Source organism: Macrobrachium rosenbergii, chromosome 16, assembly GCF_040412425.1.
Source record: "Macrobrachium rosenbergii isolate ZJJX-2024 chromosome 16, ASM4041242v1, whole genome shotgun sequence".
Classification (NCBI taxonomy): Eukaryota; Metazoa; Arthropoda; class Malacostraca; order Decapoda; family Palaemonidae; genus Macrobrachium; species Macrobrachium rosenbergii.
The window spans coordinates 47,415,631-47,429,713 of NC_089756.1; the positions used below are offsets into that span (position 1 = coordinate 47,415,631).

Sequence of the window (14,083 nt, forward strand, 5' to 3'; positions counted from 1 at the left end):
TGTAGCTCATCATTATTGTCCTGTTTCCTTCATAAAAATTACTCAATTTTCTTTGAATCTGTGTGTGTGTGTGTGTAATAGTGTTCCCTTTGCATAATTTAGACTATATATTTTCAATTCCACTCTAAGTAACGCTTACATTTATGACGAATATTTTTTTTAATGCCCCCATTTTTAAGAAAAGGTTGCATGTTTGAATATAGATGCAGTGTTGAGAGGCGGGCCCGGGCTAGGCGACGACGACACTTCTAAACATGGAGTTTATAATCCGTAGGCTATCGTCCTTCCGCATAAGAATTTGTGTCTATTCACATTTGTATTGTATAAAGATTTCATATCGGCATGGCAGTATTTTTATTTTTATTTTTTCTGGGGGGGGGGCGAAGAACATAATGATTAACCTGTGCACGTGGCTTAACATATCAAAATATTTATTAAAAAAAAAAAAAGAAAAACCCACACTCACAATTATTGCCCTCCCTAAAAGCATACATTTATTGAACAAGTTCTTTAAAAGGTTTACTGCCTAACTCCGTCGTTGCCCCTATTAGTTTTTGTCCTCTGCGCTTTCTTCTTTTTGCCAACATCTGCGCATCTGCCTCGGGAGATCATGTGAAGTCTTGCCCGATCACTTTTGATATCTCCGAGGCTCTTTTTATGAGGAGACGTGTTCAAGGTTTTTGCTTCGGTTTGCATACACCCGCACCTTAGTTTCCCGTCCTAGCAACCAGACTGTGAGATCAAATGAACTGGTTTATGCCGTAACATTCGATATTGGTAAATTTGGCTCTCTTAGTGCCCTTGAGAAGTGTTGCTGGCATTTTGTCCGTTAAAGCGTTCCCCAGAGTTTCAGCTCGCATTTAGAATTATTTACGGAATCGTAAAGGTTTCTTTGAAGGCTTTTCTCATAATATTTTACTGGATATTAAACACTTGTTTCTTTCACGCAACCTTGTCTGCAATAAATGCTGAAGTTTGTCAGGACCGATTTCATATACATTTATTCGAATAACATTTTTATAACATCGAAATTCGTCTTCAGACGTCTATATAAGCTTTGGAAATCACGAAATTAATTTGCCTCCTAATAGAGAACGATGCTACTAAGTTGTCCCAAAAGCTGAGAGTTGAAAATATAGAATAAGGTCCTCGTTCTAATAACCTTTCTTTTGTTGTGCAGATGGAATCAGAATCGGAACATTTTGTCCAAATATTACGAACCTTAAGCCCTCTCCCATGTTGGAGATAAAAAATCTCCTTGCCCATTACTAACAAGGGCCTGTATTCTTATTTTTCATCGAAAGCTTCTTTCATAGGTATCTGTTCCCTCAATCATTACCCATCTCGTTATATGTTTGGATGTTGTCGTCTATATTTGTCCAAATATTACGAACCTTAAGCGTTCTCCCATATTGGAGATAAAAAATCTCCTTTCCCATTACTAACAAGGGCCTGTATTCTTATTTTTCATCGAAAGCTTCTTTCATAGGTATCTTTCCCCTCAATCATTACCCACCTCGTTATATGTTTGGATGTTGTCGTCTATTCTGAGAAGAATTTTGAACCGTTATGTTACACCTGTGACGCGTCAGTTTTTTAAGCCAAATAATAACTGTAGATGTAGGGTAAAGAATAAACTAAAATGAAAGTCAGTTTCATGTATCGTAATAATCTAAAGTAATATGCACGTACAATTTTCTTATGTTTTTTGGGAGCATTTATGTACACATGCGTATACCAACACACACACAAGCATTCGCAAAGCTGTATATTGTATGTTTGATTTACTTTGGGTTAATATTGGGTAAAGACTAGAGATATGGCGTCTAGTTATTCCAGTTATGAAGGACACTAGAATGCGAAGATGCGACGCTTTACTCCTCCTTGTATATTTTAATAATTTATTTAAATATTTATCTATTTGTTTATTAATTTATCAATGTCTTTGTTCTTTGCTAATAACTGATCTGTTCTTTCTGTATTTTCTATTATCTTATTATCTTCTTTGGAAGCTTGAATTTCAAGTCAATGTCCCCTGTAAGCTTGTTCCGTATGAATAGGTTCATTTTCTGAATAATAATAATAATAATAATAATAATAATAATAATAATAATAATAATAATAATAATACTTTAATCGGAATCATAACAAATTCAAGAATAAGCAGTCACTGAGTAAGTAGTCATTACGTTAAAAGCAAATGAAGGTTACTTGCGGATAACTTCGTGCGAGTTAGTTTGTACGTACGTGTGGAAGATAGGTGAAGCTGGTTCTTCCTACTGCTTTGGAAACTTTTGCTAATAGTGGGATGATTTGCAGTTTGTTTTTATTTAATTTTTTTTTCCTTCTCTTGGAAGGTAGGAACAAGTATTGGTTGTTTTTATGTATGGGGTTGTTTTGATTTTTTACATCTGTTTATTTTTATTTGTGTTACATACATTTAGGCCAAGTTACTGATGAGCAGCTGCCATGGTCAAAACAAAGGATGGATTTTATCAGCTAAATAGTCGTAAGGATAGAAAGTAGTTGAAAAACTCTCTCTCTCTCTCTCTCTCTCTCTCTCTCTCTCTCTCTCTCTCTCTCTCTCTCTCTCTCTCTCTCTCTCCCATCATGGAAGTCAAATGATTAGGTTTAAGAAGGGAAAATTATAACAGATCTGGTTTTAGCACTATTGCCTCGAGTGTTATTTCTAGTAGTTTAGTGGCAAACCAAGATTTTTCCCGTAGACAAGTGTTAGATTATGTAAGGTGTTTTATGACTGATATTACCTACTTTAAGGCTGCTGAATCCAAATATCCCTGTGGCAGTTTGTCACTTTCGAAGAATCTGAGATATTCAAGATGGCTTCCAGTATGGCCACCGCGCCTATAAAATGCTCAGTATCTCTGCATCAGCGTGTCCCATAGTAATAAATTTGGTTCGTAAATGTAGGTTATTTAGTCCAAGGAATTCTGGAATGGCTTTAGGTTCCTGTGTAGAATAATAATAATAATAATAATAATAATAATAATAATAATAATAATAATAATAATAATAATAATATATATATATATATATATATATATATATATATATATATATATATATATATATATATATATATATATATATCTAAACACTAGTATAGCAGCCGTGCATGGTTTCAGTGCACTGCAACGTTTGGTAAGTCTCTTAAAAATATAATAATTTTTTTAATGTACATTGTTACGCCAACCATACTTGGTGGTAGTGTGATAACAGATTTCCACTTTAGATGTACTGTGAATTTGTAGATTACAGACGGTTACAATGGGAACTTGAAGCATATAGTTGCAACTCCTTCTTACTGTATAGCATGTTGTGGCTGTTTGGTACCCATGTAGAACTAAACTTGAGTAAGGATTGGTGGTATTATTTGTTATTTTGAAAACTGCTTTGCATCACAGGAAAACAGTTCCGTATACAAAGATTAGTTGAGTTCAGAAACTTTCAAAGAGCAGTTCTGTTCTGTGGTGAGGTTTGCTTAGCAGATACAGGGAATCCAGCCAGATCAAAACCTTTTGTATGCTGCTAAATATCATACCGAGGAATTATACAGAATTTCAAAGAATGACGACTGATACCTTTAATGAAAGAGGAGATGCAGTAGAAGAACAGGTGAGAGTACCTTTGGAAGGGTGCTCAGGAGAGACCACTATCACGATGCTTTAAAGGGTAGTTTTGGGCTGCCCAAGAGTAAGAGTCCGTTCTGGCATAAGGTCAGCTCAAACTAAAGCACCAGCGACACAAGGAAAGCTGGTGTTGAACAGAGAAACATGCTGCCTGTGAAAAGAGGAAAGTCTGTGAACAAAAAATATTTCGCATGAATCCAGAAACAAATTTGTTTCACTCATGAATCTTGGAGAAGGTACTCAGCTAAGTAACGCTGTCATAGTTGAAGTCCAGTGTAAGCACTCATTTTTTGATGGAAGGGGATACTGAGTATTGTGCCCCCCACTCGACACATCGTGAGAAGTACTCAAGTTTCTTTGCAGCGTCCCCTCGGCCCCGAGCTGCCCTGCTTCATGCTTTGTGCTCTTCATTCGTTCCTTTTGGTTTCTTCCCAGCCAGCTGTCCAACTTCTTGAGCGGTAGTTACCCTGATTTTCTCCTGTCATTCAAAGACACATCATCTGCCCGTGCCGATGAGATTTTAGAAATGTGACCTTGTGATGTGGCTAAACAACCTTTTCATGTTAACGAATGTATGAATAAGTGGGAAGATAGAAGTCCTCGAGAATAAACATTATTTGCGGTGAAGCCCACAGGAATAAATAGTACTTGCGGAATTACGTTTTCAGTGATAGAGGTTGTCGAAACAGCCTGATGTTATAAGAGGTTCAGTAACAGGTTTCTTATCCTTGTTCTGCGAGGCTTTGGAGTTCTCGCGCTGCTTATGTCTCTTAACTTGTAACCTCTCTTCCTTTATTAAGAAATTTCATCGTTTCCTATATGGTTAATCCCCACCACTCTGCCTTCCTTTTCCTTTTTCTTGTGGTTTTCGGGCCGGTGCTAGAGGGTAGCATTAGCTTGCCAGTCCCATTGGCCCCAGCACTTACGAAAATGCTCATTGCTTCTGCTGTCTATAAGTGCAGATGAATTCAAAGGTAGTCCTTCAACTCGAAATTCCATTCCGATAGGTCTGAAGTAATTTAAAAGCAGCCAATGAGATTTTGCTTTTTGAAATATGCTCATCAAATCTCATTCCGTTGATATTTTAGACTAACGTCTCTCGGTCACGTTTGTCTTTTCTGTGATAAAGATTATTAAAAAATATAAACGAGGTAAACTTTGGTCTTGAGAGCATCTTTTGTATGAGAAATCGTTAAGTAAAAAATGATAAAAAATTCTGTCTTGAAACTTTTTTCTGTAATGTGAGCCTTAAAAGTCACCAAAGAAGAAATAGAGGGTAAGAATTCTTCCCAGGAGGAGGTAAAAGTTTTTGCTTAGATTGTTTTTTCTTTTGTGTGTGTGTGTGTGTGGTTGTGGTAATGGACACATAAAAGAATAAAACAGATAAATGGTAGATCTGAAATTTTTCTTAAGACGCAGATCCCGTAACAAGACGATGACACTAAATTCTGTCGTAAGAGGATCTCGATGTCCTACTTGTGGGGAGGGCAGGGCAGGGCAGGGCATGATGCACTGTCGGGTTACTGAGTGCGACCGGACTTTGACCTTCTGCTGCATAAATGTCAGGACGTTCTCTCTCTCTCTCTCTCTCTCTCTCTCTCTCTCTCTCTCTCTACAACGTAATCTTCACCCCGTGTAGGTGAAACTATTGATAAGACTCGTTTTCCACTTTGGTTAAATGTAAATTCGAAGATTTTTTGCTTTTTACGGACAAATATATATATCTACGGTGTTCATCAGCTATGAACCTTTTTATTTATACATTAATTAGCCCAATTATTTGCTATATTGTATTATTCTTTAATTATATTACACCTAAGCGCATAGCCTTTTCTTTGCAATTTCATTGATATAATAACAAATACAGAAATGCAAAGTGCAAAGTTTTAGGGTTTTTTGAATGTTGTGTTATTGAGAATAAAAAAAAATAAGGAGAGAGAGAGAGAGAGAGAGAGAGAGAGAGAGAGAGAGAGAGAGAGAGAGAGAGAGAGAGATCCAGGCTGATGAGGTAGGGGCACTGAGTCCGAAACGAACTGCTTTTTCTATTTTTGTTAGGACTTGTACCCTTCACTTTCTAAGTCACGTCCGCCAGAGTAGACTCACTTTCACTCCTCACTTTCGTACGCTTTTCATTGGCCTTGTCCGGCTCTGCTTTTAGAACGTATCCAGCCAACACGTTTGCGTACTTTTACGATATCCTCACCGAACGCGTTTGCCTGATGGATCCTCGTAACGAACATGATGACTTTCTCCATTTTTAACATGTTTACATTCCTTTGCGATCAGTGTAGTAAAAATGTTAACATTCCCTTGTAGACATGGCAGTTAGCATGTTTATATCGCTTTGAAGAGTTAAATAAACTTGTGCGATCTCTTAACAGCCCTGCACGGAGCACGTTTGCACTTACAGTATACAGTACATTCCTTCTGTTTTTAAAAATGCGTTGAGAACGTTTACATTTTACGTTTTGGAACACTTCGTTGGAACTTTTTCCGTTTAATTCAGTCGTGGAGAAGGCAAATGAAGGTTACCCGTCTCGTAATAAGTTTTGTCTCTACTGAACTTCAAGTTTGTAAATATTAGGTTGAGTGTAACCTGTCGCGGCATTGCTCAAACCTACTGGACCGAGAATTTGTGGAACCTCCAAGGATGGTTTTTATACACTGGTTCAGTTCTCTCGATATATATATATATATATATATATATATATATATATATATATATATATATATATATATATATATATATATATATATATATATATATATATATATATATATATATATATATATATATATATATATATGTATATATATATATATGTGTACATACCATGCACATACAAACTTATACTCTTTTGTTTAATGATTTTAGAATAAGTAAAAATTTTTATCTTTTATTAGAACGAATATTTAATTTTCTTTAGTCAAGAAAAGACATATGCCTAGCAACCTTTACCCATCAGGCCTGATCCATTTAAACTGGAAAAAAGTGGAATGGTTTATATATCTGTATGTATATATATATAATAAATGTATATATATACTGTACAATTATACATTTATGAATATATATAATATATATATATATATATATATATATATATATATATATATATATATATATATATATATATATATATATATATATGTGCACACACCGGTGGTTAAATGATGGTGCAAGGATGATCACAAACTATGATATAATGTAATTGTGATAACACAATGCCCTCTTAACTTCTCGAATTATACTTAAATGGTATTCGCCTCAACACTGGCAATCATAACTCTTAGCTCGTAGGTCTCTGCTTGCAGATTATCAAAACCTGCCTTTCAGAGACTTAGTTTTGGTGAAACTTCAGTTTTTCTCTCTCTCTCTCTCTCTCTCTCTCTCTCTCACAGCAACATGCTGTAGTAGTTAATGGCGTTACTTGTTTTCTTTTCAAGAACGTAATAGTGAAAATGATGGTAACCGTGGTGACGATAAGTAGAGGAAGCAGATCATAGCATTAATATTATTATTATTGCTGTATCAGGAGTATTCAGTTTTTATAGGTTTTTTCTCTATCTTTCTAATAAGATAGAGAAAATTCTATATAAATGGAATGCAGCTGATGCAGTAATAACATTCAACACTACATGTTTGAAAGAAGGTCTATTACCTATATATTATTATTATTATTATTATTATTATTATTATTATTATTATTATTGCAGAAAACGAAATTGTTTGTATGTGTGTTCGAGCTTGATAAAACCTTTTGATGAAGAACGTTTTACAATGTCAACACAGTATTTAAGAATTGGTTGAAAATAAAATGCCACTCTCTTGACACATGGTTACTGTTGACTTAGGATTTCTTACCCTATAATGAATGGACTTAGTGTCTTACATACGCTATCTACAGTTGCATAATGCAATTTTATGACATTTTTTTTATTTTGTCTTATTTTAATGGCACCCAGATGATTTTTTTGTCTAGCTCCTATAAACATTGAAAGGGGAATTAAAATAACTCTGTTTACACACAATAGGTATATGTATCCATCCAGCAGTTGATATAGTTGAACTTTTTATAGATTCATTCTCTACTTTCTTGTAACTCCATGATACCCCCGATCCAAAGTGACTGAGCGTGCAACCCATGAACCGTTGTGCTGTCATTGCGATATCTAATTGTGGGAGTCGTATGTAGGGTATTTATAATGCATATCTTAAGAGTTGCGCAGATAGAATTATTAACTGAAGCGTGGAAAATTTGTTCAAAATCAAAAGGACTAAGACGCATTGAAAGCAAAGATAATAGGTTTTCCGTTTCTTGGATTGACTGGAGTTTACCCTGACAATGTCCGCTCAAGAGCAGAACCATCAGTAAACATACCGTACTGAAGTCAGACAACTTTAGTTGGAAATCTGAGGATTTTTTCAGTGATTTTGAGCTTTAGGCTTTGGCTACTGCGTCGTTAACGTAGCCTTGGCAGTGTTGCTTTTCGGTGATAGTAAATATTTCTTTTTTTTTTTTTATCTGCGATGTTGCCAAAGCATTTTTTTCTCATTTCGCAACACACTTTTATTTATTGTTATCAAAATTTATGTAGTGGTACCAGTGCTTGTCATGTCTTACACTTTTCTTAACAACTCCTCCCCCCCTTCGCTTTCTCTCTCTTATTTTTTTTTTCCAAAGAATTTCCTTTTGGAAACCGGCGATGATTATACATTTTCGTTTAGCAGGAATTTGTTTCGTCATTCCTGGACGAGACTAAAGACTGATATTTAATCCTGACTGCTGCCATTAGATATTAAGATTTTATTTAATTTTAACGTTACACAGCCTTGTTTAAAATTAGTCTTGCGTGACAGAGTTCGTTTCTCAAGTAAATATTCTCTCTCTCTCTCTCTCTCTCTCTCTCTCTCTCTCTCTCTCTCTCTCTCTCTCTCGTCAAGGAAGGAATCAGTGTCCCTTCTCAGAACTTCCTTAGGCCTTGTTCAGAATCAGTCTTGCATGGCAGTTTTTGTTTACGCAAACAATCCTCCATATCTCCTTTAATCTAGTAACCAATCAGTTTCCTCTCAAGTGCTCTTTACCCCAGTGACACACGATCATGGTGAGGTTCCAGAAACACTTTTGTTCTTAAACCGACGGAATTCTGGAGTTTTCTCCCAATTATCCGGTATATACCCTCCTCTCCCTGGCCTTCCTTTCTCCTGTTATATCCTAGGTCACTGAGATTTCTCTGGTATTAAATAGCATCACTTAGCTTTTTCCCTTACCGCTGTCAATATTATACCATCCATTACCGAGATCTCTTCATCCTATTAAACAACATTTTTTCCTTTATCCTTGTGCTTCCCATCCTTTATATCTTACATCTCTAAGCTTTCCTCATTCTGTTATGTCCACCACCAAGGAGTTTTCTCCCTCCTGTTGTGCACTCTTACAGTTTCTCTTGCGTCTCTCCTTCACAAAGCTCCCCTCGTCCTATTAAACCACGCCTTTTCTTCGCCACGTTTCTTCCAAGTGTGAACTTTCTCTGTTTTGTTACGTCCTCCTTCATAGAGCCTTCCACTACTATGGTACTTCTTATCCCTGTTCCTCCTATATTTATGTTGTCCATGACCAAACTCTTCACCCCTTTATGAAACACAAGCTTTTTCTGTATCACTGACCTTTCCATCCTAAAATGTCACCCATGACTAAGCTTTTCACATTCCGTTATAAGGTCATTGAAAAAAGCCCTCTCCATCCTTGTGTATTCGCTGTCAATAATTTATGGGCCAGAGGCCCTAGAACTCCGCCAGACGAGTTCGTTGGCCTCTTCTGGGACGGATCCCCGTTGCAGCGCCTCCTGGAATTTCTTTTTTCTCTATCCAAAGAGTGGCTGGGTATTATACAGTATATACAAAGTGGCATCTACGTTCTAGCCCTAAAATTGAGCCGGATACTGACTTTTGATAAGAAACCGAGAGAATCGCTGGATCCTTTTAGGGAGAGGGAATAATTTGATTCCCCTCCTTAGTGAAAATCATAAAAAAGTATGTGGGTATGAATGTGTGTGTGCGCGTTTGTTTGTATGTAGGTGCGCTCGCATTTTTTGCGAGTTCTAGACGGTATAGCTTGCCTAAGGTTAGTTTAGCCGTCATATGAAACATGAAAGCACAAAAAACTAGAAATTATCATTCAGTCAAATAACATTTGCTTTCTGAGGCACGTAAGGTAACGTATGGTTTCATTGTTACATTTACGCGTTTCCCATCAGACCAAAACGTTGGAAATCCACATTTTTGTCGATGGAGGCTTAAGCTTCGTCATTACAGGACCTCACTCTTTCTTTTTCTCCTTTCAACCAGAGGGTAAAAAACACAGGAGAAACTTTAATGAGGTTTAGTGCACTAGATACTTCAGGCGATCGAGGGAGATTTGCCACACCTTGGAAAGCTGTTGAAGAAAATTAAAAAAGAAATAACCGGCGACCTTTTAAAGTAACGTCTCAAGCGAGGTCAGTGACCTGATTCGTCACTGTTGGGGGAAACTAGTCCAGGAGACCGGTTTGACATCAGTAGTCTTTTATGTAGCAAGTATTTTCAGTTTGCATCGTACTTTCCGATTTAATTCCACTTTGTTGAGTGCTTTTGTGTTTCCTGAATAGTCTCAACAAATTATATTGCAACAGTCAGAGTTTCCGGTATTTGTTTTTAATATCATCAATATCAGCATGATGGTAATTTCCCTTCATTTGTACTCTTCATTACTGAAAACTTTCCATTATGATGATGATGTCGATGTCGTAAGTAAGCTATGTTTTTATTATGTTAGTTTTTTCGTAGCTAGATCTTCCTAGTCTAAGAATTGTATCCGTCTGATTAAAATAAAGTTCTTGAACCATAACAGAATGCAGAATCTCTTGATTATTTTTAAGATCCGGATGCAAAATACCAATTCAAGTTCGCCCTTCTTGTTTATTTCCCTTGTTGTCATTCTTATTTTTTTTTTTGTTTAGTTGCTTATGTACTTAATTTTTTTTAGTTGTAAAATCATTGATTTTATTAATTTTGGGGGGATTTTTTCTTGATTTATGTGTTACATTACTGGTATAGATGGGCAGATTATGTTGCCCATCCGCTGACCGTGACGCTAAGGGAAAAGTTAGTTTCGAGAAACTTGTGGATGGCCGACCGATCTTCAGGAAACTTTCCGATGTATTTTGCTGTGAACAGGATTCAGATCCGACGAAGAGAAATTTTTCGTTTTGGGCAGATTGTGTACTGAGAAATGCCTGAAAAACTCTAGACCTCAGATGCTTTTAAAGCCTCAATTATCTGCAGGTGTAGCAAGTGCGGTTTGCCCATTCTTTCCTCCAGCATTCTCTCTCTCTCTCTCTCTCTCTCTCTCTCTCTCTCTCTCTCTCTTCTCTCTCTCTCTTTCTTCTTTCTTCTTCTTCTTCTTCTTCATACTCACAAGCCTTTCCTGTCTTGATTAACAGAGCATATCATTCCGACCGGAATGAAATGGAATAATCACAATACTTTTCATGTTTCCTGTTGTGTTTTATTCCAAAATTAAACATTAGTGGATGTGCAAGTTCATTCAGTGAAACTTCAGAATTTTATGACCTTTTTCCTTGAAATGAAGCGTTGCTTTAACGAGAAACAGGTAGATGTAATCTGATTAGGCTCAAAAAGATGCTTTCACTTGTTTTTCCTAAGGGTCAGACACAAATATGTTTAAAGACTCATGCAATGATACATTGTTCCTTTGGGATATCGCCATTGTGAGAAATGTTAAGCGGTCGACAATTGTAGAAGTAAAATTCAGACTAAACCGATTAGTCCTTTTTGTCGTCATTATTTGTTGGAAGATAATATCCTGTCACTGTTAATTAAGTGCGATTATTACTGTCTTTTATGGAAAGTCTCGTCTACTGTTGCAAAAACGTTGTGATACCTCTCTGTTTCTTGTAGATATATCGCATAAATATTCTCTCTCTCTCTCTCTCTCTCTCTCTCTCTCTCTCTCTCTCTCTCTCTCTCTCGTAATGCAACATTTTTTTGTTGTTTTAATGAACTCACAAATAGTCGTCCCCACTCCATTCATAAAATAGACACATTAGAAATTAACGGACCCGCGTATCACAAAGGTGAATCTAAATTAACTCTATTGTTTCGCTATTTTATATTTGTTCGTGCTTTTGTTTCCTTATTCTTGTATGACACGTTAAATTGAGAAGTGAATGGCTTCAAAGTATTTGCTATTGTATTGGCTCTCTCTCTCTCTCTCTCTCTCTCTCTCTCTCTCTCTCTCTACCCGCCCCCCGACACCATTTCTTTTAGCTTTTTTTTTTTTTTTTTTTTTTGCACCGTTCGATGTAAGAGCGTCTAAAAGTGATAATTCTTTGTTGAAGTGTGGTCTCTGATGGTGTCCCAGTTTGGAAGCTTCTTTTGTGTTCCCAGGCAAAATTGATTTCATATATCCATTGTGTTTATATATTTTGTCAAGCGTTAGGCTAAAGATATAGCATTTTTTCAAAAAAGCCCATTGTTTGATTCTATTCTTTTAAAGTACTGTTATTTTTCGACTGATTTTGAGTTAAACAACGTGTTACAATTAACGATGATTGTCATACCGTATAATAATGCTTTTTCATGTTTTTTAGTTCGTATTGATAAACTTCAATATTTGCACGGCTAAAACTCGCAGAACCTTTTGAGTAGTGCTTCCAGTCCAAGAACATTTTTTTTTCTTACTTTCATCAGTAGTAATTTTACAGCCGTTGCCAATTCAAGAGCGAAGCGTCTTGTTAGTTTTGTCTGTAATGACTGCCAGTATTATTAAAAGATGTCTTAGAAGTTTTATTTATTCTGCCAGGAACTCCTACATACTCCTGCCCTCCCAAACATTCATTCATCTAGTAGACACCAACGTAAATATAGGAATTGTAGACATACCAGGCAGGTAACTCACCTGCACCTAAAATATATGGTCACCCACGCGCGCTGTCCCTGCCACTCGTTTTTCTCCGCGTCAGGCCAAATGATGAAATAAGCTGTGTTTGATGTAACCTTCGCTGAATATGCAAACTGGCGTAAATAAGGATTTGATGAATAGTTTGATCTCAGCGATCTCTGCGGGGGATGATGAGCTTCTCTTCGTTTGGGGAGGAATGATGTACGATTTCCTGTGCAGACGATGCACGTATTTCCTGTGAGATGTAGTTAGTTCTTGCGAGGCTTGATTTGCTATAAAGACTTGTACGTCTCTCCACGTGTTTTGTGTGTGTTTACGACAGCAGTCGTGAGTTTCGCTAATTTTTAGGGGAGTCAAATTATGCCTGCATCAGGTAGGATAGGAACCGAAACAGCGCATAATTTACTGCTTTAAAATCAGACTGTTGTTCTAAAAAAAAAACAAATGATAATAACATCATAGCTTAGAAATGAATAAGACAATCCGAAATTTGGTATATTGCGCAGTGTCAACGAAAATATAATAAAAATACTCTTGGATCCGCTAAAACAATCCAAAATGTGGTATAGTGCGCAGTGTTAACGAAGATAATAAGCCTTGGACCGCACCCACTGTACAAGCATTCTGATTCACCTCAAAATCGAACCGGCTGTTTCACGGTTCATTGACCGTCTAACCATAAAATTTCATCGAAAACTAACCATCATGATTATAGTTATGTTATTGACAAACAGACACGAATGAATACTACTACTTCCATTTTTATTAACGTATGTTTTAACATCCATTTTCGTAAAGCATACGTGTTCACATTCATCAATTTGACAGACAATTCGTTATTTACTCTGCAGGGAGAAAGTCAAGAAATTTCAGTTGTATCTTAACGAGCTATAATTTGCTGACATCTAAAATCGGCGTTATCGCTAAATGGGTGTTCATTGCAAACTACATACTATTTCTTCATTCGGTATCTATTTTCATTATCACTTAAAAAATAAAAAGCTTCACTCTTTGTATTAGTTTAGGTTTTGCTTTTATATTTTTTCTTTTTCCCTGTATATGTATATATATATATATATATATATATATATATATATATATATATATATATATATATATATATATGTGTGTGTGTGTGTGTGTGTGTGTGTGTATACAGACACACATATATTTATATATATATATATATATATATATATATATATATATATATATATATATATATATATATATATATATATATATATATATATGCTTTGGTACCCATATCTCTAAAAACGTTCCAGTCTCAAAAACCTCTGTGTGGAGTACGCTTGCCTGAGAGTGAGCAAGCATTTTTGCAAGAGAACGGCCAAAGTTTTTGTTGAAAAAAGTAAAAAAAAAAAAAAAAACCGGCCGGTGTTATTTTGGACTGTCTGGGTTAACCTTTACGTTTTTTCTTATTTTTATTTTTTTTCCTAAATCCAGACC

At 36.0% G+C, this 14,083-nt stretch overlaps 1 protein-coding gene across 2 annotated transcripts in view; it reads left to right on the forward strand.

The window, feature by feature from the left end:
- The window catches only part of LOC136847412 (uncharacterized), a 654,742-nt gene that overhangs the window by 265,311 nt on the left and 375,348 nt on the right, over nt 1-14,083 (forward strand). The window lies entirely within an intron of this gene.